This window comes from Macaca thibetana, chromosome 2, assembly GCF_024542745.1.
Source record: "Macaca thibetana thibetana isolate TM-01 chromosome 2, ASM2454274v1, whole genome shotgun sequence".
Classification (NCBI taxonomy): Eukaryota; Metazoa; Chordata; class Mammalia; order Primates; family Cercopithecidae; genus Macaca; species Macaca thibetana.
Genome location: NC_065579.1, coordinates 123302122 through 123328937, shown reverse-complemented (window position 1 = coordinate 123328937; position 26816 = coordinate 123302122). Strand labels below are relative to the sequence as shown.

The 26816-nt window shown below is 41.9% G+C and overlaps 2 protein-coding genes across 4 annotated transcripts in view; one reads left to right on the top strand and one right to left on the bottom strand.

The window, feature by feature from the left end:
• The window catches only part of ARL6IP5 (ADP ribosylation factor like GTPase 6 interacting protein 5), an 808776-nt gene that overhangs the window by 153365 nt on the left and 628595 nt on the right, over positions 1–26816 (bottom strand). The window lies entirely within an intron of this gene.
• The window catches only part of TAFA4 (TAFA chemokine like family member 4), a 206107-nt gene continuing 202640 nt past the window's right edge, over positions 23350–26816 (top strand). The window contains exon 1 of one of the 2 annotated variants that reach the window (XM_050781319.1): positions 23350–23733. The gene's annotated coding sequence lies outside the window, so the exon portion shown is untranslated. The remainder of the gene's footprint in view (positions 23734–26816) is intronic. The other variant, XM_050781318.1, reaches the window with a different exon arrangement.

Sequence of the window (26816 nt, the reverse complement as noted above, 5' to 3'; positions counted from 1 at the left end):
GAAGCGCAGAGCCTTTTGCACTCCTCAGGCTGTATATATATTCCCTTCCAAATTTCTAAGGATGAGTGTTTATAATTTTCCTTTTATCTAGGGGGATCCTGCCATAAAAGGAAGCACCCTTGAGGTGCAGTGAACAGAGGGCTGGGACCTAAGGCAAATAGCTGGCTTCCTGTTACAAAGGAACCAGTGAGGAAGGAGGAAATGTCAAGGACAGAAGGACGATTTCTAGGTCTGCTGTAATGGACATTTTAATGTCTATGTAGAACAGTTAGGAACTTAAAAAAAAAAAATCTCATCCAACAACTTGGCCCAGAATTGGCCTTGCTTCATTCAATTTATCCATTTTAGAAGATGAAAGGCTACGTTGTCTGCCAGGATTTAGCGTCCAGTCCCAGGGAATCATTGTGTTTCTAATCTGATGTTTGGACCATGACGCCAACCCCTGTGCCTGCTGGTCAAGATCAGTTCCTCTTTTTGTTATGCTGTTAAAAGGCCCTCGACACGGACTGGTTTCAAACAGCATTTGGCTCCGTAGGGGACCAACTCACAGTCCTTCGGTTTTATTTTACTTTTTATCTGGCATTTAAAGAGGAGTTCGTTCCTACTAGCAGAGGACTATAATAATACTCATTTTTAAAAACAGCTCCCCCAAAATTGAGTACGGAATGTTCCAGATCCTGAACATTCAGGGTGATGGTTGCATGGGTGTATACATTTGTCAATGCTCATCCAAGCATTTTACGTCAATTATAAGGGCATGACAGGGAAAAAAGCATGAAAACTAGATAGAAAAAAAGAAGAATGAGAATAGTTAATTAGAGCACCTGTCTGAGGCTGGGTAAACCTAGAATTACTCTCTAGTAATCACTTCTAATTCTTAAGATTTCTTCAATCCCAGATCAAGGTATCCCCTTGTGGGAGGCTTACATTCATTCCCTCTAATTTGTGTTCTCAATTCCTTTGAAAGCAGTCATTCTAAGGCCACATAAGGATAACTGATATTTATCCCTATAAATAGTGTCAGAAAGGTAATCTTTCTCTGCATGTCTCTTTATTATGTCACACTGGACTTAGAATTAAATAAAGGTAGAAAATCTATCTACTTGAGGTGGGGGGCAGTGAATGAATTTGGCGTTTATTTCCTCAAACTTGTAAGGAAAGTGAAAGTGTAAAGATAAGAAATATGACTTTAAAATAAAAAAGTCTTTGGTTGCAATCATTCATCATGCCTCTGATACAGATTTCCAGTCTTAGATATAAATATTTCAGGATCAAGATGCTTTCATCTTTCTCTGCCTTGCAAGAAGGGAAGATTGGAAACAATCTTCCTTAAAGTAAGCAGCTTTAATCATTGTTTCTAAATCAACTGAACTGTGTAGGGAAAAAAAGAAGATATAAGAATCCTATAATCCCTGGTTTAGTTGTAATGAAAATGTCCAGGCTGAGAAGGGAACAGATGGATTTTGATTAATTTCTACTAAGACCAGCAAGTATCAACCTCAATATTCTTTATAAACTTGTCAGGGTAAATGTTATGTAGTCATAAGAGAATGAAGAAAAAGATTTAAAATAAGATTTGTAACTGCGTTATGAATAGTTAAAGAGGATATACTAAAAACACGATCCTTAGCGACATGTCAAAAATGCAGATTCATTGAATCACGGCAATTTTTTTCAGAGACTCTTTCAGATTTGTTCCTTTAAAAAGAGGTTGACATTTTTAAGAAGAGGACTTGTACCCATTGCCCTGGGTATCCAGTGCAGTGGGCCACAACATACCCACTGCATAGGCTTAACAGTAAGAAGAATGCAAACAAGACTCAAAGAGCTGAGAAGCTGCACCCTGGATTCGACATTTATGATTCCAGGATGATAATTGAAAACAAAGATGAACTTTACCAAGACATAATTTGGAATGAACTTAGACAATTCAGTTGCCACAGTTCATTAGTTTTATGGTTGATATTTAGGGTGCTGAGGGGCAAACTCTCAGCTTCCCTTGTCCTTTGCAGAACCTCCTCATTCCTCCAGTCAATCAGAGAACCAACTGGGAAGAAGTGCAGAAAAATCCAGGAGCTTAGAGATTTAAATTCAGCATTAACTTGCAATTAGAAATGAAGTTTTTAAAAAGGCAAAGAAAGAATCTGAAGTAGCATCAGTCCCACATTTGGGTAGAGTATGAGGTGTTTACCTCCAACAGAAAATCAATAACTGCTGGTTTTAGATTTAAAAGTACTTCTGCTGTCTAGCTTTGTCTTCTTCCCAGTGTAATTTTATATTTTCTATTATTTTCTGCCTGGTCTATGAGACGGCCACAGACTGAGGGCCGGGTGAACAAATAGAATCTTAAATATAACCAGTATCATCGATACTTAACAAATTGCCAATTAAAGGCAGTATTCATCATTCAAAAACTTCTCAGATCTCGTTTGAAAACAAAACAAATTCCAACTGGGAGGAAAAATGTGATTTTTTTTTTTTTAAAGGATCTTTCTGAGCAGAGAACATAAGGAAAATGTTCTCTCCTTCCCAGGTATAGAGTGATAGATTAACATAGAGGAAATGGAGAATGATTAATGAACTATGTGATTGTTGTGCCTCCTGTCACTGGAATGTGGTGAGTAGTAAATGAATTAGGCATTAATTCAACAGTAGATACACCATTTTTTTCTGTTATCTTGTCATCATAGCTGTGACTTGGAAATAGGATATACTTAGGGACAAGGATGCTGAGCTCACTGTAATGGAAACAGGCTGTTTGGGAAATTTGATCCAAGGATCATGATTTTAACTTGATAGTAGCCCACCTTCCAGGGAGCTCCTGTTCATTTTCTGTTAGGCCTATGGGTAGAAGAGGATGCATCCATTAGAATGGCCTCCGTAGAAAATAACTGGACCAGGGCTGGGCGCGGTGGCTCAAGCCTGTAATCCCAGCACTTTGGGAGGCCGAGACAGGTGGATCACGAGGTCAGGAGATCGAGACCATCCTGCCTAACAAGGTGAAACCCCGTCTCTACTAAAAAAATACAAAAAACTAGCCAGGCGAGGTGGCAGGCGCCTGTAGTCCCAGCTACTCGGGAGGCTAAGGCAGGAGAATGGCGTAAACCCGGGAGGCAGAGCTTGCAGTGAGCTGAGATCCGGCCACTGCACTCCAGCCTGGGCGACAGAGCGGACTCCGTCTCAAAAAAAAAAAAAAAAAAAAAAAAAAAGAAAGTAACTGGACCAACTTCTCCGTTAGGCACAGTAGGCACAGTGACTAGGGCCCATGGAGTATTTTAATTTCTTTTGAAATTGGAAAAAAAAAAATGATTATAATCCAGTCTGGATGACATGCCTTTATATCAACACAATCATAAAATATAATTTTCAATGGCTTTAAAAAGTTCTTTTTTAAATTTTTTATTTTCAATAGTTTTTTTTATAGAGGAAGGAAGTCATGTAAGTAGGAGTGCCAAGGGCCCACAACAACCATGACGTAGGCCTGGAAACTGGGGCAAACTCCAAGATTTTAGTGGAAGAGAATGATGCAAAGGGGCTCTTTGCAAAGGTATGACTTGAGTGAAGAAAACCAGGAAGAGGCGGCGAAGCCCTCAGGGGTTAGAAATCATGGGAAGCTATCACCACCTGTGGGCCTGAAGCCACAAAAGAAGACACCTCATTGGCCAAACCCAATTAGAAACCAGGGGTAAGGGAATCTAGAGGTTCAATCCATCAGCTCCAGAGGACACAGAGCCAAGCAGAAGTACAGGCAAGAGCAGAAGATAGATTAGAGTTGGCAGATGGAGTTGTCAACAAAGAATAACCAATTCGGCCAGGCGCGGTGGCTCAAGCCTGTAATCCCAGCACTTTGGGAGGCCGAGACGGGTGGATCACGAGGTCAGGAGATCGAGACCATCCTGGCTAACACGGTGAAACCCCCTCTCTACTAAAAAATACAAAAAACTAGCCGGGCGAGGTGGCGGGCGCCTGTAGTCCCAGCTACTCGGGAGGCTGAGGCCGGAGAATGGCGCAAACCGGGGAGGCGGAGCTTGCAGTGAGCCGAGATCCGGCCACTGCACTCCAGCCTGGGCGACAGAGTGAGACTCCGTCTCAAAAAAAAAAAAAAAAAAAAAAAAAAAAGAATAACCAATTCAAGGACCCATATTCTAATTACTTCCTGTCTCTTTTTTTTTTTCTTGAGACGGAGTTTTTGCTCTGTCACCCAGGCTGGAGTGCAATGGCACGATCTCAGCTCACTACAACCTCTGCCTCCTGGGTTGAAGTGATTCTACTGCCTCAGCCTCCTGAGTAGCTTGGATTACAGGTGCCTGCCACCTGTAATTTTTTTTTTTTTTTTTTTTTTTTTTTTTTTTCGTAGAGATGAGGTTTCACCATGTTGGCCAGGCTGGTCTGGAACTCTTGACCTCAGGTGATCCACCCGCCTCGGCCTCCCAAAGGATTACAGATGTGAGCCACTGTGCCTGGCCCTGTCTCTGGAATTTTTGAGGGGGTAAAATTGCCTTTGTGAAGGATTAATAGGATTCATGCATGAATTATAAAAAAGTAGAAACTTATTTTCACTTTCAAAAAGAAAAAGATTTGAGGCCGGGCGCGGTGGCTCAAGCCTGTAATCCCAGCACTTTGGGAGGCCGAGACGGGCGGATCACGAGGTCAGGAGATCGAGACCATCCTGGCTAACACGGTGAAACCCCGTCTCTACTAAAAAATACAAAAAACTAGCCGGGCGAGGCAGCGGGCGCCTGTAGTACCAGCTACTCGGGAGGCTGCGGCAGGAGAATGGCATGAACCCGGGAGGCGGAGCTTGCAGTGAGCTGAGATCCGGCCACTGCACTCCAGCCTGGGCGACAAAAAAAAAAAGAAAAAGATTTGAGAGGATGGTACCCTTCCGGGAGCAAAGGGCCCAGGCTTTCTTGCTCAAATGCTTTCTTTTTAAAGAATCTGTCCTTTAGGGGTTGTGTTTCCTAGCCCTTTCCAATCAAGGCTCAACCTTCCTTTCTAGCCCAATGAGGAGACGGTTGGAGAATTGGTCAAGAAAAGCCTTCTGAATCAGGCTGCCTGACCCAGCTCCATTATTGAATAGCTATACCACCTCAGTTTCTGTATCTGTAAAAATAGAATAATAACAGTACATGCTTCATAGGATGGTGGGGAGGATTAAATGAAATAATAGTAGCAAATATTTATATAGTGCTTATTATGAGCTAAGCACTATTCTAAGCATGTTATGTATGTTAACTCATTTTAACCACACAGAAAAACAAAGATTAAAACCTGAAGAGAGACCAGTTTATGATGGTATTATTTGGGTAACAGGATGTGGCTGTGCTTGAAACTAACCTGTCCTGAGTTTTCATATATGTGAATCAATAAATATTCTCTTATTTTAGGGAGAGTCTCTAAACCAGTAACATTGAATTTCTGTTATTTGCAACCAAGACAATTCTAATAAATGAGATAACATATAGATATAGATATGTATATTGATATGGTTTGGCTCTATGTCCTCACCCGAATCTCATGTTCTGTTGTAATTCCCAACGTTGGGGGAGGGACCTGATGGAAGGTGTCTAAATCATGAGGGCAGATTTACCCCTTGCTGTCCTCATGATAGTGAGTGAGTTCTCACTAGATCTGGTTGTTTACAAGTGTATAGCACCTCCCTTTCGCACACTCTCCCTTTCCTCCTCTGCCATGGTAAGAAGTACTGGCTTCCCCTTCATCTTCCACTATGATTTTAAGTTTCCTGAGGTCTTCCAGCCACGCTTCCTGTACAGCTTACAAAACTGTGAGTTAATTAAACCCCTTTTCTTTATGAATTACCCAGTCTCAGGTAGTTCTTTATAGCAGTGTGAGAATGGACTAATATATATATGTATGTTGTATATATTTATATGTACACAAATGTATATTCATTAGCTAAATAAATTAAGGAAGAAAAGTGATAGAATTCATAGGTAATGTTGTTAAACTTTTATAGACATTGCTATAGGAAGTCTCTCATTAGAAAAGCTAATAAGGCCAGGCACAATGGCTCACACCTGTAATCCCAGCACTTTGGGAGGTTGAGGCGGGTGGATCATGAGGTCAAGAGATCGAGACCATCCTGGCCAACATGGTGAAAACCCATCTCTACTAAAAATACAAAAATTAGCTGGGTGTGGTGGCACGCAACTATAGTCCCAACTACTCGAGAGGCTGAGGCAGGAAAACTGCTTGAGCCCAGGAGGTGGAGGTTGCAGTGAGCCAAGATTGTGCCACTATACTTCAGCCTGGTGACAGAGCGAGACTCCATTTCTCTCTCTCTGTCTGTCTCTCTCTCTCTCTCTCTCTCACACACACACACACAAAAGAACAACAAAAAAAAAAAACCAAAACTGATAAAAGTGACTTCAAATTTGTTCAGTACCTCTGGTGCCAGGTGATTGTATGTATATTTTTCAACTACCCTATGAGGGAAGTTTGAATACTATTCCCACTTTATAGAGGAAGACAGGAAGCACCAGAGAGGTGGAATAACTTTCCCAAAGCCAATTAGCTGCTGAGTCAATTGAGCCAGGGTTCAAATCCCGATGCCTAACTCCAAAACCTGTGCTATTTTATCATACTAGTCTTCCTCACTGTGACATACTTAGAATGTATGAGGGGGTGGCCCATGGGTTTGAGCCAGTGTAGTTTTTACCATCTTCTTTCGTTCCATCAGAGAAGGCTGGGATAACTACAAGAACTGCAAAGGAGGATGAGATCAGAACTGCCGTGATGAACATAGCTCACAGTGAAAAATGAACTCTGCATCAGCTTTGGAAAGGTGACCCTCTCTCCTCAGAGTAACTGAACTGATAGAGGCTTTTCTCTATCTGTTGGCCACATGCTGTGTGGGCATTAATAGTAACGCCCCCAACACTAACTTCTGCAGTGATAGAGCAATTGTCTTGCCATATTATGTGCTTTGGCAACAATAAGAGTCTGAAGTGGTACCCACTGGGCCAAACCCAGAAGTGAATTCCTTCCTAATGACTTTTTATTTGTTACCAGTCTTCCTGCCCTTACTGAAGCAAAAGGGAGGCTTTGATCATGGGTGGAGGCCACAGAGAAGGGGGGACATTTCCCTGGACCTGAGCATGCAGCCTCTTAGTTCCCCGGAGAGGGGCTGGGGCCGCGGTGGGGGCTTGAAGGGCGGAGGAACATTCTCAGTCCTTTTCAAGCCTGTGATTCCCATCTCTTGGGGTTAATGTCAAATAATTGCCTGTCAAGCTTTCTCTGACCTTCCTTCCTCAGGCCCAACTTCTTTCTCCTTCCTGTGTGCTTTCATAGAGCATTTATTAGATCACACAGTAATACTTTTTCCTTTAAAAATGTATTTCCATTTCTTTATAATACAAAAGTCATTATATTGTAGACTACTGGAAAAAAGAAAATACTCATAATTTTATCACTTGAAAAACTCATTCTTAGTATGTGTACTTCCTTTCTTTCAAAAAATATTCTAGTTTTTTTGTTTTTTTTTTTTTTTTGAGACAGATTCTCACTCTGTTGCACAGGCTGGAGCTCACTGGCATGATCACAGCTCACCGCAGCCTTGACCTCCTGGACTTGAGTGATTCTCCCTCTATGCATAATTTTAAATTTTTTTCTAGAGACGGGATCTCATTATATTGCCCAGGCTGGTCTCAAACTCCTGGGCTTGACTGATCCTCCCACCTTGGCCTCCCAAAGTGCTGGGATTACAGGTATGAGCCACTGTGCCCAGTCGAAAATATTTTACTTTTTAGTTAAAAGCTTGTCACTCCAAAAGGGCCACAATCTCTTTATATTTTAGGCGGCTAGTGCATAGTAGGTGCCTGGACAATATTTGCTGAATCTGGCTGGCACAAGCCCAATGTTGATTTTAACTTGCTTTTGAAAAAATTTCCAATTAGTCACATCAAAGTTGTCTGGAAACCTCATTAGCCAACTTGAACCAGTGAGGAAAAAACTTCTTCTAATGATGGAATCCTCTGTCCATCTCAGGCTCTTGGTTCTTTTATTCTAACTCTTTAATTCTGTCTCTGCCTTTTTTTTTTTTTTTTAAAAAAAAAAAAACAGCTTTATTGAGATATAATTCATGTGCCATAAAATTCACCCCCTTTAAAGTGTACAGTTCAGTGGCTTCAATATATTGACAGAGTTGTGCAGCCATCATCCCTACTTAATTTTAGAAAATTGTCTTCACCCCAAAAAGAAACCCTATGTATATTAAGAAACCATAATAAGCAATCACTCTCCATTTCTCCTTTCCCCATCCCCTGGCTATTAGTGTCTTTCCTCTCTCTGTAGATTTGCTTATTCTGGACATTTCATAGAAATGAAATCACACAATATGTAGTCTTTTGTGATTGGTTTATTTCATTGAGCAAAATGTTTTCAAGACTCATCAGTGTTGGAGAATGTATCTTTTTTTTGAGATGGAGTCTCACTCTTTCACCCAGGCTGGGGTGCAGTGGAGCAGTCTTGGCTCACTGCAGCCTCGGTCTTCCGGGTTCGAGCGATTCTCTTGCCTCAGCCTCCTGAGTAGCTGGGACTACAGGCACACACCACCACGCCCAGCTAATTTTTGGTATTTTTTCTTTTTTTTAGTAGAGCTGAGTTCAGCTGTTGGCCAGCGTCGTCTAGAACTCCTGACCTCAAGTGATCCCCCCACCTCAGCCTCCCAAAGTACTGGGATTACAGGCATGAGCTGTCATCCCTGGCCTATCTATCAGTTTTTTTTTAAAATAACTTTTTACTGTTGTTCTGCATGTTTTTTTTTTTTCTATATACTTGTCCTTCACATTCTTTGAGAGCTCCCTAACTGCCTATGTGTTCAGATGGCCTCTGTTATCTGATATTTGCCTTCTTTGTCCAAGCAGTGTGATATCTCCTGTATCCTATTGCTCAAGACTCCAAGGATCAAATAGCAACCCTATTGGAATTTGCCAAACTCTAAAAAACACTGTTTATTTCATCTTTATGTAATATGATTAGAAAGCAAGTCTATTTGAAAGTAATAATCTTACACACACACACACACACACACACACACACACACACACACAAAGAGATATACATACAGAACCATTCCAAAGACTACATAGGCAACTGGGAAACGAAAAATAAGATTTCCAGAAGAATATGTCAAATAATTCATTTTTAAAAAGTATATCCCTGCAAAAGAATTTTAATTAACTGAAAGAAGGATTGGCAACAACTAGGTTCTAGGAAATAGAAAAGTTATATGATGTTCTAAATTTTCCAAGTTTTATTATAACTGAGAGTAATTGGTTCAAGATTTACCTGGAGCTTTAAAGTCTAAATCTCAAATCAGTGTCAATTACCTCAACATACACTGCCAAGAAGATCATTTACTATTAATGGGTGGTGAAATGGATCACTAGGAAGTTAAGATAATTCTTTGTCAAGAGTTCTGTCTCTGAGTACAATTGAGTTGTTTTTCTAACTGTATTTCAGAGGTCTAGAATATTTCTGTATCTAATCAACTCATCACATTTTCCTCTGCGTGTTATTAAGGCATTCATTAACCTTCAATAGCACTGCAGAAGTTGGCTTTGGTTTAAAATTGTGCCCGTGGTAGGAGTATTTCCATAAACCACTTAAAATATTAGTAAGCTGTATTCTTCTCTCCCCTCCCCAGAATTTATTTAATCTCATTAAACCTAAAAAAGAGTCAAAGCAGTGGGTAGCATTTTCTTTTTCTTTTTTTTTTATTTTGGTGAATCAAAACATGATAAAAGAATGCAAGCATTAAGAGGTAATGAACATTGGATGCACTCTATTCTAACTGTTCAGACTTAAAGCAATATAAAATACTTAGATGTCATTATCTAAAATACTTATGATGGGATTGTTTTTCCTCGATAAGAAATTAATTGGTAATAAATCTGTATTAGAGGGAAGCTGGAAGTAAAAACAGACTGTGCCAACTTAATTTGGCTTTAGGGATAAGAAAGAAGCAGATGTTGGAATTAGCACTTTAGATATTAACCCTCCAAATCAGCATTTGGAGACAAGATTGGTTGTGGAATTTTTCTTTTTTTTTTTTTTGAGACGGAGTCTGGCTCTGTTGCCCAGGCTGGAGTGCAGTGGCCGGATCTCAGCTCACTGCAAGCCCCGCCTCCCGGGTTCACGCCATTCTCCTGCCTCAGCCTCCCGAGTAGCTGGGAGTACAGGCGCCCGCCACCTCGCCCGGCTAATTTTTTTTGTATTTTAGTAGAGACGGGGTTTCACCGTGTTAGCCAGGATGGTCTCAATCTCCTGAACTCGTGATTCGCCCGTCTCGGCCTCCCAAAGTGCTGGGATTACAGGCTTGAGCCACCGCGCCCGGCCTGGTTGTGGAATTTTTCATGGGAACTGGTAGATTCACCCATCTGAGGTCCATAGCTTTGATTACATTTTGGGACCTCTGAAATTTATAGAAAATTATACTTAGAAATAGGACTCATAATTTAAAATGTTCTTAACACCACAGTGCTCACAAATTTGTATGTCATTTGTGAGTACGGGGCATACTATACTAATCTTCTTTCTCTGGATTATGTCAATTTTGGTGGTATACATGCTGGCAAAGTAAGCACTAATAGCAAAAAGCCCAGGACTCAAGCGAGTTGAGTTTTAGAATTCTTGTAAAATAATTATGTTGCCATAGGCAAGTCGTTTAACTTCTATGATATCAGTTTTCTCATCAGTAAAATGGGAACAATTGGTAGCTTCCCTGTGTGCTTGGTAAGGTGGAAAGTACTGTGGAAAGTTAAAAGCACTAGAGAAATAAAATGTGTATGTTAAGTCAGAAAACTATGACTTATACCACTGAGATAGTAAGTATTACAGATCCAAACCCCAACATATCAGCTAGCTTTTCTCTAAGAACATTCCTTAGAAATTTTTCCTAACAAAACAATCAAAGAAATATATGAAGATATTCATCAAAACATTACCAATGATGGTGCAGTATTGGGACTAATCTCTAAATATCCAACAATAACAGATTGGCAAAATAGATTATGTTATGGCTATAGTAAGGAAAACTATACCTCTGTGAGGTTTCATAACATGTAATCTGCAAAAAATTGCAGACTGCGAAACAGTATTTTATTATATAACCCCAACTTTTGGTTTTGTTGAAATAAAATATATAGGAAAAACTGGAAATAGATAAAACACTAATGATAAGCTCTGAGTGGATGAAGCATCGTTGACTTTTTATTTTGAGTGGAATTTTCTGTATTTTTGAATTTTTTTGTATAAAGCACATATAACTTTTTTATTAGAAACATACACATGTATGTGTGTGTAATATATATCTGTGCCTCATTGATTCCCAACTGGTGCTAATTTTGAGCCCCATCCCCACCCCCAGCAAATGTTTGGCAATGTGGAGCTATTTTTGGTTGTCACAACTGTGAAATGCTATTGGTGTCTTGTGGGAAGAGACCAGGGATACTGCTAAACACCCTACAGTGCACCTCCCACAGTAAAGAATTATCTGGCCAAAATGTCAATAGTGCTGACGCTGAGAACCCTGAGCATTTCCTCCTAGGACAGACGTCAGTTGTTGGTCTCACGAACAAGGGCTGAAGGCTAAGGGAGATTTGTCCACAGTGGTCTCTCCAGGTAATGCTCACCCTCATCTGACTTTGTTCTCTTCAAACCGTCTTCTCTTGCACTCAGCCCATGGAGTCTGTACCTAGCCTAAAGCTAGAGGGGAGGCTATTTTCCCCAATCTATTGTTCAAGGTATGCCGTGGCTTTTTGATATTCAAAAGCCTGGCTTCTGGGGCTCAGAAACCCTTTCAAAACTATTATCTCTGGTGTGGGTTTCAGCAGCCTATTTTGAAACTCATAAGCCATGGCTTTGTCTATTTGTTCTCAGAGTTTTGCTTTGGTATTTTTTTCCCTAGGGCTGTAAGCATACTGTCTTGTTGCTGCAATTTGTTGAGTGCAAGAAGGAAAGAAGGGTCATGGAGTAAAAGGAAGCACAATGGAATATTTAAAAAATCATCTCAGTGCATTTATTTATTATTTAAAATGTATGTCAGTGTGTGCTAATAACCTTAAAAAATAAAGTGCTGACATAATGAATCACACTTTACAGTTTTGTTTTTGTTAAGAATCTTATGAAAGTGTTAGAATGTTTTGAATTCTCTAGGGGCAAAATTAACTCAATTTGGAACCTTGTTTATCAAGACTGGGTGGAAGTGTCGCCTTGGGGTGTTGCCATATTCAACCTGATACCCACTTTTTTTTTTTTTTTAAGAGATAAGGTCTTGTTCTGTCACCCAGGATAGACTACAGTTGCCCAATCTTAGCTCACAGCAGCCTCAAACTCCTGGGCTAAAGTTATCTTCCTGCTTTAGCCTCCTGAGTAGCTGGAACTACAGGTGCCTGCCATGACGCCTGGCTAATTTTTAAATTTCTTGTAAAGACAGGGTCTCATTATTTTTCTCAGGCTGGTCTTGAATTGCTGGCCTCAAGCGATCCTCTTGCCTTGGCCTACCAAAGTGTTGAGAATACAGGCATGAGCTATGGCGCCCAGCTGATACCCACTTTTTGATATTCTCCAGGTCCCATCTTGTTCTCTTCAGCCTGGTCTTTTAGACTTGTATTAATTTGCAAGGTTTGTTTAGAGATGCAAATGACTAAGGCAGATTGAATTTTTCAGACCAGGCACATTATGAGGGTAATGGAACGTGAGCATGGCAGGAAAATGATCAAATCCTAGAACACAAAGTACTTGAGGTTCCTTCCATCTCATGACACCTAGAAGCATGGTCACTGTGAACCTCTGTAAACTCTACCTCAATCTCGCTTCTGTTGATAGAATACTACAGTAGTCAGCGTTCTTCAGAGAAACAGAACCCATAGGATATATATATGTACATAGAATTAAATATGAATATAAATTATATGTATAAATTATAAGTATAGATTATATAAATAAATATAAATTATATATAAATAAATTTAAATACAAATTATATATAAGTAAATATAAATATATATTATATATAAATAAATATAAATATACATTATTTATATATATAACAAACATGACATTTGTTGTAAGTTAATTGGCTCATGCAATTACAGAAGCTGAGACTCCATGATCTGCAAGCTGGAGACTTAGGAAAGCCAGGCGTGTAGCTCAAAAGCCTGAGAGCTCCATAGCTGATGGTGTAGATTCCAATTCAAATCTAAAAACCTGAGAACCAGGAGTGCTGAAGGCAGGAGAATATCGATGTCCCAGCTCAAACAGTCAGTCAGAGAGTGAATTCAAACTTCTTCTGCCTTTTTGTTCTATTCAGGGCCTCAGTGAGTTGGGTAATGCCCTCTCGCGTTGGGGACGGCCATCTGTTTTCTACTTAGTTTACCTATTCAGATATCAATCTCTTTCAGAAATACCTTCACAGACATACCCAGACATCATGTTTAACCAGATATCTGGGCATGCTGTGGCCCAGTTAACTCAACACATACAATTAGTCATTACTAGTATATAATGTGTAGACCTTGCACAGAATGAGTGCCCAATAGATGAGGCTATCACAGTAATTCCCTAACTGCGTACTTTCACTTGGCAGCCTCATTCCCTTCTGTGGCTTCAATGAGTACCTCTAAGCATCTAAGCAGATGATTTTGAAATCCATGTCTCTACCACTCAAGGTTCTGAGGCAACTTGTAGTAGGGGAAAAGCATTCTTGACTTAGAGACTTTCTAGCTTGAAAAAAGTCACATTAAGAAACATCAAATATGTTCTCTGAGCCTCAGTTTATTCATTGGTAAAAATGGAGAAAATAAATACTTTCTAATGGAGTTACTATAGAGAGAAAATAAGACAATGTTGGTAAAATCACTAAATATGTTAGCCTTTTCTTACCTAGATATTCTACTCAAACACAAAATTTTCAAGCACTGAATTTCCCAGTAAATTGAGTCAGTTACTTCCTGAATATCTATTTTAGAGTTGCTGTGGTCTCAGATCTCCAACTCTGGAGACTGGCTTCTTCATATCTTCAATTGCACATTGTCCATAATTGTCTATCATGTCTTCTATTTTATTATGACATTTAGTTCAGCTGCTCCAACCAAATGGCTCAGTCTCTAGGGCCCCCATATTCAAATTGCAGGAAGAAAAGTCTGTTTGGCCCATGCCACTTTTCCAGTCAGGCCACACAAATCAGAGGCATTGAATAGATGAACTGTACTTGGCTTAGGGCCTCAAACCTAATTTATTTAGCTGTTGCCACGTGGGTTGGTTAATACTGAACATGGTTAATTGTTCAGTCAGGGCAGTGGGTAGGGCAGATTCCCACAATGGACATTAGTGAGCATTGTCCAACATTCCTTCTTTTCTAGGAATTTCTAACCATGTAATGATAGTGGGGCTGCCATTCACTCCCCCTGCCCAACCTGGGCATGGACATGGACTTGTGAAACAAGCTGGGCTAAATTTTTAAAAAGCGGAAGTCAGAGGAGAATTCTTGTTGCCTTTAGGGTCACATGGCTAGAAGGGAATAGCTTGGGATTATTGAATAACATTTCTCCTGCTTTTTGGATGTAGCCTCTTCTTTGTAAGAGAATGAGGCCAACTATAAAAAAAAAAAGAAAAAAAAAAAGCCAAGAGATGGGGGAAGGTATACATACACATACGTTCCTTCCCTGAATACTAATATCCAATTACACTTCTGGAACTTCTCAGTTATGTGAGCAGATAGCTGTCCCTTTTTGCCTATGCCAGTTGTGTTGGGTTTCTGTCACCTGCAACCAAGGGTTTTGGCTAGGAGGCTTTCTCAGGAGATGCTTGGCAGGCAGGCAAATGTCTAGTACTGCATCCAGATTGAAATCCATGGGATTTGAGGTCTATGGATAGATTTAGCTTCCCTGGTGAGAAAGTCCCTAATCGAGAGTATTCCAAATGTCAGATGTCCAAGTGAAGCCTCTTAAGTCCTACTTTAACATTCATGACCTTTTACTAAATAATGTTGTTCCAAGGTAGAGGCAAAAAACTCAAGTCCAAAAATAAAAGTCAAATGGCATGTGGTTTTTTTTCCATGTGTTAGAATATGATAAATAGAAAAAAAAAAAAAAGCTGGAATAGAATCCAATGCTTACTTTTCTGTTTTCTCCAAAACTTTGCACTAGAATTCTAAGGGAGTAGATAGGACAGGTAATGACCAGCAGCATGGTTTTTCTTCCCACCTTTATTTTGTCACAATATCAACTTGCAAGATACAAACTCAGCATGCTCAGAACCCAAGTTCCAAAGATATTTAACTGTCAGCCCACCTTTGCCACCATCCTCACTAGATTGAGTCGTTTCAGGGGAAGCTGAGTTGGTGAACGGGGAAGGAAGAAATTCTCAGTATACATCATCATTCAGTGTGAGGCAGAGTGGCTGCCGCTTAGGTTTGCAGAGCTAGAGAGAGAAGAGAACATTAAGGATGGAGTCAAGCTAGGCCCACGGTGGAATATGAAGGCACTACAAATCCTGTGTTTCTTTAGAATAGCATTCTCATTGGCCATTTCTGCCAATGGAGTCACACCTATTTTCATAAATCTCAGCCCCCTTCTGATTGTGTTGTGCCCCACCTTTCCAATTTTGCCATTTGCTTAAATCATTGTCCCAATATTTTTCTTTAATTGGAATCACCTTTCAATTTAGCCTCATTCCATGAAACCACAGGTTTGATATTCTCATTTAATTTTTTCCTAGGCCAGGCGCGGTGGATCAAGCCTGTAATCCCAGCACTTTGGGAGGCCGAGACGGGTGGATTACGAGGTCAGGAGATCGAGACCATCCTGGCTAACACAGTGAAACCCCGTCTCTACTAAAAAATACAAAAAAAATAGCCGGGCAAGGTGGCGGGCGCCTGTAGTCCCAGCTACTCGGGAGGCTGAGGCCGGAGAATGGCACAAACCCGGGAGGCGGAGCTTGCAGTGAGCTGAGATCCGGCCACTGCACTCCAGCCTGGGCGACAGTGCGAGACTCCCTCTCAAAAAAAAAAAAAAAAAAAAATTTTTTTTCCTAATGTACATTAAAACAATTAAAACTATTAAAAAATTCTTTGCATTTCAGGTGAAGTGATTTTGCAACCCATCTGTGGAATAAAAACCATATTTTGGAGAATACTGGGTTAATATATTGTTTCTTGTGTTACCACATAGACGTGCTACAAGTGTGGGAGGGATGATGGTTAGAAATTTTGTTTATATCTGGAAATCATTAGCAGATTTGATACAGTCACCTGTTAGGGTCTAGAAGGTGAAGGTACAGGGAACCAGTAAATTATGATGGAGCAGATAGGGGTTAGAGAAACAATAATTTATTTCTTTTTTTTTTTCTTCTTGAGGTGGAGTCTCGCTCTGTTGCCCAGGCTGGAATGCAGTGACTCAATCTTGACTCATTGCAATGTCTGCTTCCTGGGTTCAAGCGATTCTCCTTCCTCATCCTCTCGAGTAACTGGGACTATAGGCACACACGACCACGCCTGGCTAATTTTTGTATTTTTAAAGTAGAGACGGGCTTTCATCACGTTGGCCAGGCTGGTCTCAAACTCCGGACCTCAAGTGATCTGCCCGCCTCAGCCTCCCATAGTGCTGGGATTACAGGCGTGAGCCACCACACTCTGGCCTAGGGAAACAGTAATTTTTTGTTTATTATCTTTTTTCCTTGCTAGACTGGCAGTCCTGTGAGAGTGTAATCTGTATCTACCTTGTTCGCTAATGTGGGCTCGTAGGTAGCAGAGAGTCTGGCACGTAGTAGACACTCATCAAATATTTGTTGGAGGAAGAAGGTATGAACTGGATAAAGAGTCCCATCCAGGTTATTGTGGTATATATTTGTAAGTTCTTTGAGGTCTAGGATTATGGATTTTTCTTTTACAGCTGCATCTCAAGTACCTCATACAATATCTAGAACACATAAACAAAATTAAAAAAATTTTTTTGACCAAAATATGTTTAGTCTAAGTTTGGTAATTTGTGATACAAATTGAATCACATCTCCCATTTTCAGCTTTACAAATTTGATAATTTAGACATTTATAAGAACTTCCATTAGTTTTTTAAAGTTATTTTAAATTATGGTGAATGCATTTAGTAATAAAATGTACCAGCTTAATGATTTTTAAGTGTACAGTTCAGTGGCATTAAGTACATTCAAACTATTGGGCTACCATCACTCCATCCATCCCTGAACTCTTCATCTTGCAAAATGAAAACTACATATATTAAACACTAACTTTCCATTCTTCCCTTCCTCTAATCCAAACTCATCCAACCTGTGGCCTGCAGGCCGCATGTGGCCCAGGGATGGCTTTGAATGTGGCCCAACAAAAATTTGTTAACTTTCTTAAAACATTATGAGATTTTTTTTGTGATTTTTTTTCAAAGCCCATCAGCTATCATTAGTGTTAGTGTATTTTATGGGTGGCCCAAGACAATTCTTCTTCTTCCAATGTGGCCCAGGGAAGCCAAAAGTTTGGACACCCCGGCTCTAGCCCCTGGCAACCACCATTATACTTTCTTTTTTCTTTTTTGAGACAAGGTCTCACTGTCACCTAGGCTGTAGTACAGTAGCATGATCATGACTCGCTGCAGCCTCGACCTCCTGGGCTCAAACAATACTCCCACCTCAGGCTCCCAAGTAGCTGGAACTATAGATGAGCACCGTCATGCCTGGCTAAGTTTTTATTTTTATTTATTTATTTATTTATTTTTTATTTTTTATTTTTATTTTTTGAGACGGAGTCTCGCTCTGTCGCCCAGGCTGGAGTGCAGTGGCGCAATCTCGGCTCACTGCAAGCTCCGCCTCCCGGGTTCACGCCATTCTCCTGCCTCAGCCTCCCGAGTAGCTGGGACTACAGGCGCCCGCCCCTGCGCCCGGCTAATTTTTTCTATTTTTAGTAGAGACGGGGTTTCACCATGGTCTCAATCTCCTGACCTTGTGATCCGCCCACCTCGGCCTCCCAAAGTGCTGGGATTACAGGTGTGAGCCACCACGCCCGGCCCTGGCTAAGTTTTTAAATTGTTTTTGTAGAGATGGGGTCCCACTATGTTACCCAGGCTAGTTTAGAACTCCAGGGCTCAACCGATCCTCCTGCCTTGGCTTCCTGAAGTGCTGGGATTATAGGCATGAGTCACACGATTCCACTTTCTGTCTTTATAAACTTGACTGGTCTCAGTACCTCACATAAATGAAATCATACAGTATTTGTTTTTTTTTGTGAATGGCGTATCTCAGCATGATGTCTCCAAGGTTCATCCATTTAGCATCATGTGTCAGAATAGCCCTCCTTTTAAAGGCTGAATTATATTCCATTGCATGCATGTATATATCACATTTTATTTATCTGTTCATCTATTGATGGACACTTGGGTTGCTTCTATCCAGAAAGTAATGTTGCTATGAATGTGGGTGTTCAAATATCTCTTTAACAAACATAACGTTTAAACGAATTAGCAAAATAATCAACGAAAATGAATTAATGAATGACATCACCAGCCTTCTGTATATCTGAGTGCTATATGATCATATTGGGAGATGCTGGAGTGGAAGGGATGGACAGAAGAGAGGGTACCAAAAGGAGCATTATTTCTTTGATGATTCTATCTGGGGTTGATCCTGCTTGGAACCTAGCTTGTATTGCTCTGTGCACCAGCGCTTGTATGATTTCTAAAAGTGCCCTCCCACTGTGGTTTCATAAATCCTTCTTATGCTAATTTGCCCTGAAGTGCTGATCTTTACCAGGGCATAAATTATTGAAGCAGTTGTGGTCAGCAAAGAGAAGGATAGTGAAACCCACCTGGGCCTTCCAAAGCAAATATCCAGACACCTTGTCTGAGTTCCAGAAGTCTGAAACAAGTCTGACCAAGCCATCCAAGGCAGGAAGTCATTTAACGGCTAAAATGGCTACCCACTTCCTGAGCAAGGTGGAGGAATCCAGGATGCAATGAGAGAAGCCTCACATCTTTTCACTGTTGCAAGTTTTCCGGCCTTTTTCCCTGACCAGGACTGTGGGGAAGCCACGAGAATAGAAAGTTATTCACAAAGACTGGCTGAAGCCATTTTTAGATGTTCACTCTCAGGCAGGAGGATCTATTAGTATCTGTGTAAAGAGGGCCAGAGCTGGCATTGCGAAATTGCGTATAGCATTAGGTCCGGCAAGGGATGTGATATTCTTTACTATTTGAATAAGGGGCGGAACCCCTTAGTGTTGCGGCACTGTCAGTGTATGAGATAGGATGTCTGTCAAAGTAGGCTGAGCTCTAAGAAGCTTGACTTACATTTCCTTAGAGGTGTTGAAGAACAGACAGGCTGAAAACAAAACAAAACAAAATTATATATATCAGTCGTTTCATGTATAAAGTCCCTGCAGTTCCTAGTTTGAAGCAAGGGAAAACAAAGCAAATATCCGGCTAGAAAAGTGTACTTGAAAGCTAGAAGGCTGGGGTAAATAAAAAAAGTTAGAAAACACTGCTTTGAAAATTTCAAAGGCAAATGTAAAGGAAGAGACAGATGCTTTTAAAAAACATTTAAATGTATTTTATATATTTAGGAGGCACAAGGGCAGGTTTCTTACATGGACATGTTGCATGGTAGTGAAGTCTGGGCTTGTTGTGTACCCATCACTTGAATAGTGAAGACTGTACACAACAGGGAATTTTTTAGCCCTCACCCCGCTCCCATCCTCCCACATTTTGTAGTCTTCAGTGCCTATGATTCTACATAGTATGTCCATGTGTACCCAGACAGATGCTTTTTGCTTTTTCTTTTCTTTCTTCACTTGTTTCACTGTTCAACCACTCAAGCACAGAGCTGACAGTAAGCGAGACTGTTTCAAGGCATAAGTCGGCCATTTAAAGGTGGTTTCAACCATGGGCATATTAGTCTTTTTTTGAGCACCAGTTTTCTCATTTGTAACACAGAGATTATAATAAGAGAATTTAGCTTGTATTTACCTTTACTTATATTTGCATGGATTATAAAGACGATAAAGATTATAAAGAAGTACTTAGCATAGTGAGCCACACACAAGCCTCCGATTAAGTTAGCTATCATTCTTATTAGTCTCCTCAGAAAAATTACAAAGTGCAAAATTGTGCTGCAAAATGTTAAAGCTTCGCTGGAAACAAGAGGATTTTATAAACAGGCCCAGGAGAGTCAGAATGTTCCTTTCAGGCATAGCCAGTCATCAGCACGTATTGATTAAGCACCAGGACATGCCACTAGTGTTCTGGATGTTATACAAATGAGGAAAGTAAACACAACGTCCAAGTCACGTGGCGTCACTACCTACAAATACAGAGGCACGTCAAGGGGTGTTTTGTGAATGTGTGGTGTGTGCAAAACACTGCTGGCGTGACCTTCACAGGTTCTTACACAAGAAAATAAAAAATTTGACCCCATTTTTAGGAAACAGATGTGGATTGATTTTATACAACCTTAAAGGATGCAAAATGGGTCACAAAGAGAGAGAGAAAGAATGTTACCGAATGAATGACAGGGATATTTTCTTATAAGAGGAACTGCTCTCTCTGCCTGGAACAATTTTTGCCCAGATATTTGCTTGGATGGCTTTTTGTCAGTTAGGTCTTGGCTCAAATGTCACTACCTCACAGGGACCTTCCCTAGGCAGCCAATCTAAATTAAACCCATCCTCATATCCTTCTAATGCTCTAGCCTTCTTTTGTTTTCTTTTAGCACTTATTCTGCTCTGAAATTACCTTATTCATATATTTGTTGAATTATTTACTGTCCAACCTCCCCTACAAGAATACACACAAATCACATGTGCCTTGTTTGTCACCATATCCTAGAGCCTGGCTCACAGCGGGCACTTGATAAATAGCTGAATGAGGAAACAATTGGATAATTGGGGCTCAGTGGCTTTTTTTTTTTTTTTTTTTTAATATAGCTTGCCTTTTTTTGGTGATGATTTGGTTAGTAAATCTCAATTCGTCAGATCATTCTGGCTTCTTGCTACTACACAAGAGACATCAGGTCATTGGAAACTTAAAGATGAGTCCCTTAACTGTACTATCTTGCTTTTGAAACAAACACACTTTTATGCTTGTATGAATTTGTTAGGGCTGCCATACAAACACCACAAACTAGGTGCCTTAAACAACAGATATTTCTTGTCTTACAGTTCTGGAGGCTAGAAGTCCAAGGTTAAGGTGTTGGCAGGGTTGGTTCCTTCTGAGGGCTGCAAAGAATTTGTTCCATGCCTCTCTTCTCCCTAGGTGGTTTGCTGGCAATCTTTGGCATTCCTTAGCTTGTGGAAGTATCACTCCATCTCTGCCCTGACTTTTACATGGCGTTCTTCCTGTGTGCATGTCTGTCTCCGAATTTCCCCTTTTTATAAGGACACAGTCATACTGGATTCAGGTTCATTCTAAATACTTCATTTAATTTAATTCTATAAAGGCCGTATCTCCAAATAATGTCACATTCTGTGGTACTGGGGGTTAAGACTTAAACAAAAAAATTTTAAGGAGACAAAGTTGAATCCCTAACAATACTGAACATCCAGGATGGAAGAACATGGTATTAGGTTGAGCCAAACACAGTTGCTTATGTTTTTGTTTTTCCTCACCAGGACAAGAAACCCCCAGTGCAGGAAAATTGCAGATATGAAAAAAAGGGCTTAAGTAAACACACAGATCTTTGCCAGAACCATGTTTGTCACACAGTATGGAAGTAACAAATATTTGGTAAATGAACAAATGTGGACTTGTTCTTCTAAATGACTTGCTCCCTCACTTCTTCCAAGTCTTGGTTCAGATACTACATTCTCGGTGGGAACTAGCCTGACTAATATTCCTAAAACCACCATCTCCCCAGTACTCCTTTTCTCTTACTTTCTTTCTCTCTATAACACTGACCACCTTCTACCAAACTCTGTAATTCACTTACTTGTCATGTTAATTGCCCATCTCTCCCTACTAGAAGGTAGGTTCCATGAACTCAGGAACTTTCACTGTTGTGTTTCCTTCTGTATGTACCAGCACTTGTTACAGTGCCTGACACAGAGTAGGCCCTCAGTTTTGCTGAGTGAATGAATGAATGAATGAATGTTGTTGAGAAAGAGCTCTGGAGACTCCTGGCATGCTGTTTCAGGTGTTGCTTGGATCTCCCCTTAACTGTCACAGAATTTCAATGCTAGTCTTTAAAGGAAATCTCAAAGATCAAGCCCCTATCTCCAAACCTTGAATTCTCTTAAACTGGTGACATCTTGATAACAGATTGCCTTTGAATGGAGAACCCTCATTTTAATAATAAGAGAGTAAGAGATTGAAACTGTTTAACAAATAAAATGTGCTATGTGTACGGTATGTGTGGTACGGGGAACAGAAGCAGAAAGCCTGCCATACGTTAGTTTAAGGGGTAGACTAAGAGAAGGGCGAATATACTTTGGAGTGCAGCGGGGGCAGGATGGCACATAATTGTATGTCAATGCAGAGTAAAAGGACCAGAAGATGATAAGCCAAGCCAATGATAGTGAGCAGCATAGTGGTGCGGAGCAACGCTTTCTAACTTTATGCATGTACCAGCCACTTGGGGATCTTGTTGAAATGAAGATTCTGGTTCTTGGGTGGGGCCTGAAAGTCTGCAGTTCTAAAGTGTTCTCAAGGGACGGCTCTACGGAGCCATGCTTTGAATACTAAAGAGCACGGATTTACTAGTTACCTGTGTAATCCTCAGTAAACGATTTAACTTCTCTGTGCTTCCATTTTCTCATCTATAAAATGGAGATCAGATGAAGTAATCCCACTAAAATGAATACCACTGAGTGTCACTGATTATCAGTTACTTCACTTGCGGAAGAGTGGAGGGCATGACTGGGGATGGAGCTAGAGGAGGGAGTCACAGAAGTCTTAGCTGTATTTTATACATTTAAAAATAAAAGTATTCAGGTATTGATACGTGGGCCGGGTTTTCTCCTCTTTTTTACAAGCACATTACACGCGAAGCCAGATTAGCTCATGAATGTGCTACAGCACAGGGTGGCTAAGAAATCCTCCTTGCAAACTGCTTTGGGTCCTGCGTGGGGAATGGTTTCAATTGACAGCCGAACCCTAAATCCCTTTTAGAGATTTTAGGCGTTTATGCGGAGCTCAACGCGACTCTCAGGTATTCAGGAAGACTACCTTTTGCTCAGCACCTGCGGAGTGGTGGCCACAGCGAGGCGCTCGGGAGAGGCTCCCGGAGGCCGGCAGGTGGGGCGCGCCGGCGGAGCAGGGGTGCGGGGCGGGGAGAGGGCCGGCCCACGTGGACCGCGGGGCCAGGCAGGGGCAGGAGCAGCCGGTCGGCCGGGCCAATCAGCGCGTTCCGCGGCGGCCCGGCCCCTCCTGACCAGCGCGCTAGCTGTGCTCGGCCCCGCACTGCTTGCTGCGCGCCGCCCTGGACGGGGCGCACAGACTGCGCGCGCGGCTTCGGGCGAACATCGGGAGTCCAGCCTCAGCCGCCTCTCCGCAGACGCTGCTTCTCCAGGAGCAGCTTCGGGTTTCTCCCGCAGGAGCTTCGGGCTTCTCTTGGTAGAGACGTGGGAACTTTCCTTCTTCTGGCGAGGCTGCAGAGGTGATGGGCCGCTCTCCCGGCGCCCGCAGGGAGGCGGCACGGTGAGCGTCCTCTGGCTCCGGTGTGGCGATCGGTGCCTAGTTCCGGAGTCGCCGGTCCGACTTGGATGCCGGCTCTAGTCGAGTAAGAAGGGTTGGAAAGGATAAGGAGGGGCGAGAGGATGGGGTGGGGGTGGATTTGGACCCTGTATTTAGGTGCTGTCTCGTGGGCAGCCGCTGCCTGTCGGGCTGGTACCGACTTAACTCAGCTCGGTGCAGCTCCCCTCATCCCGGCTCTCTGGGGTGCTGGGGCGACTGCCTGTGCTGAGGTCGGCGTGCAACCTGAAGTTGGAAGCGGCGCTCCGAAGTATGGATGTGTGGCTGGAGAGAGGCAGCGGCTGCTTCCAGTTTCGGGGTTCGTGACTGACAATTAGAATCCCCGGGGTGCTCTGCTGATGCGGAGGAGGCCACTCGATGAATTAATATAGGGGGTGGTGAACTCGCCGTGAGCTCTTTTCTGGACAAGCCGACCTTAGCTCTTCATCCCTTTAATCTGAGCTAGGATCCTTATAGGAGCAAGCAGGTGGGAGCAGGTCAGCGTCCCCCCGCCCCCACCCTGAAGCGCTGGTTGCTGGGATCTTGCTGGAAGGGCGCCGCGAGCGCTCGGGACGCGTCTTCCAGCTGCGAGCGCAAAGCTTCCCGCCCAAGTGGAGAACTGGAGCGGGTCTGGAAGTTGCGTCTCTTTCCGCGGGAGGCATCTCTACATTTCTTTCGTTTTCCCTCTGCCCTGTTAATCCGCTCCTAGAAGAGAGGGCATCTTTGACTCTAAGCAAGGAGCTCGGGGGAGGATTGGAACTGGAAAGCTTGATCTCCTGCACCTGGGGAGGCTGCCGAAGCCAGACACAGTGCCTCTGGTGCGTTTTCTTCTTGAATCACCATCATTTAACTTTTGGGGGCTCCACGGAGCCTTAGTCAAGCTGTGAATCAGCTCGTAAGCAGTATGTACCTGCACGGGTTCACGGACTCGCGGAGACCTAGCCTGGTGCCCATCCCCCCTCACCGAGATTCAGGGACCCCCTTTGGTGAAACATCTTTATTCCTGAGCTCTTTTCCTTTTTAACTTTTCAATGGTCTTCCTTCTGAGACAAGCAAGGTTGATGTGATGTGACAGGCGATCCCCGTATGTGGGGATGGGCGCGTTCGAAGCCTTGGTCTGTTTCTGTCTTTAATATCCTTGGCATAAAGCTTGTCCACCACAACCCGGAGCTGCCACCTGCAGACTCGATCACTCAAACTTGTGCACATTGATGGCCTAGGTTTCTAATCACACGCATCTTCGTTTGGCCCCCTCTAGAACACTCGCTGAGGAGGGAAGAGGTGGGGGCAGTTTGTCTGTCTGAGCCCAGTTCAGGAAGGCCTTGGAATTTTTTTTTTTTTTTTTTTTGACGGAGTCTTGCTCTGTAGCCCGGGCTGGAGTGCAGTGGCCGGATCTCAGCTCACTGCAATCTCCGCCTCCCGGGTTTACGCCATTCTCCTGCCTCAGCCTCCGGAGTAGCTGGGACTACAGGCGCCCGCCACCTCGCCCGGCTAGTTTTTTTTTTTTTGTATTTTTAGTAAAGACGGGGTTTCACCGTGTTAGCCAGGATGGTCTCGATCTCCTGACCTCGTGATCCGCCCGTCTCGGCCTCCCAAAGTGCTGGGATTACAGGCTTGAGCCACCGCGCCCGGCCGCCTTGGAATTTTTTAAAGGCTAAAATAATTTAGGAACAGCCATTTTGCAATATAATTAGTGTTTCCACTCAGTCACTGAGAACAAATGTATGACCTGGAGAATTCTTCAATAGCTCGCGTGGGTTTTATAGTGAGAAGAATTTCTGCTAAGTTTATAGTCCTATCAGTGTGAAAGCCCAACACTTCCTTTAGGTGGGAAATACAGGCCTTAATAAGGTAGTGTGAGAGCAGTTTTCAGAATCGTTATGACTAATGATGACTTACGTCCTCCCAAAATGACCGAGTGAATTGGTATGGCTCATTTGTGCAAAAAGCTGTCTTCATATGTGTGGACGTTTCTTGATCAATATTCTCATAGCAGAAAGCCGTATTTCAAGGTTTCCTTCCTAAGTTCTTCTGTCTCATTGTTCTGCTTTGCGTGACTTTGCTTTCATCCCTCAGTACCATCTTAACTGCCCTTTGACACTTTAAAATTTATTATAAGGCTTCAAGTCACAATTTGACTTGGCCAGTTTTCCCTGCTAAAGATAAGAAAGTTGCCGTGTCCAGAAAAGCAGGGGCTGCCAATTTATCTATCTTTGAATGACTTTAATTGTATTGCTTGTTCCCTTAGCACACACAAAAAAACCCTACAAATATCTCTGCTTGATTATTGGATATTTTTCATTGAAGGCAACCATTTTTATATGTCTAGTACTAGGATGTTCTAGGTCACTTGAATTTCAATATTCATTTTCTGATCTTTTTAGACATGTGTATTGTTTGATGACCTAGTTCCACTTAGTAATTAAAAAAGAGAAAGAAGAAATTCCTTTGCTCCCCGCCACCACCTCCTTTTCAGTGGTACATAGCCTTTTCCTAATAGCTGCTTTTTTCTGCACTACTCATTTATTGTTACACTTAATACAATACTTTGCTGTGTAAATGGTGTGTTGATGCATGTGATATTAAAACTGCATTCACTGGGGATTAACCCTTGGATATGACATCATCACCAGCCAATCCTTGATCTGATTTGAACATGCATTGACAAAAGTCACATTATCATATTGAGCAAGTGATTCTATATTGCCTATGATGAATGAGGGAAGCAATGAAGTCTTCTTGGTGCTTTCTAAGTCTCAATTAGCTGCCCAGTTGGAGAGTTTTGGGTATTTCTATACTAACAGGCTTAGCTTAATAATAAAATTCTCAGATTGCAGTTTTATAGATCTCTTTAGGATTTGCATAAGGAGATTTTCCCCCTTATGCTTTCTTCCTCTTTGGGAGTTTTTCACCCTGTGTTCTGGCTCTGTTTCTTTACAAATATGTAAAGATAACATAGTAAATGGAATAATCTTTTGCTTTTGTTTTTTGTCCTAGAGATAGCCATGTAGGTGATGGGCTAATTTGTTTGAGTACGTGCATTCACTTATTCAGGTGTTGGCTATAAATCAGTCAGGATTAGCAAGACGACTTAAAGTCCTGAAGCCAATCAATCATAAATGATTGGGAGGC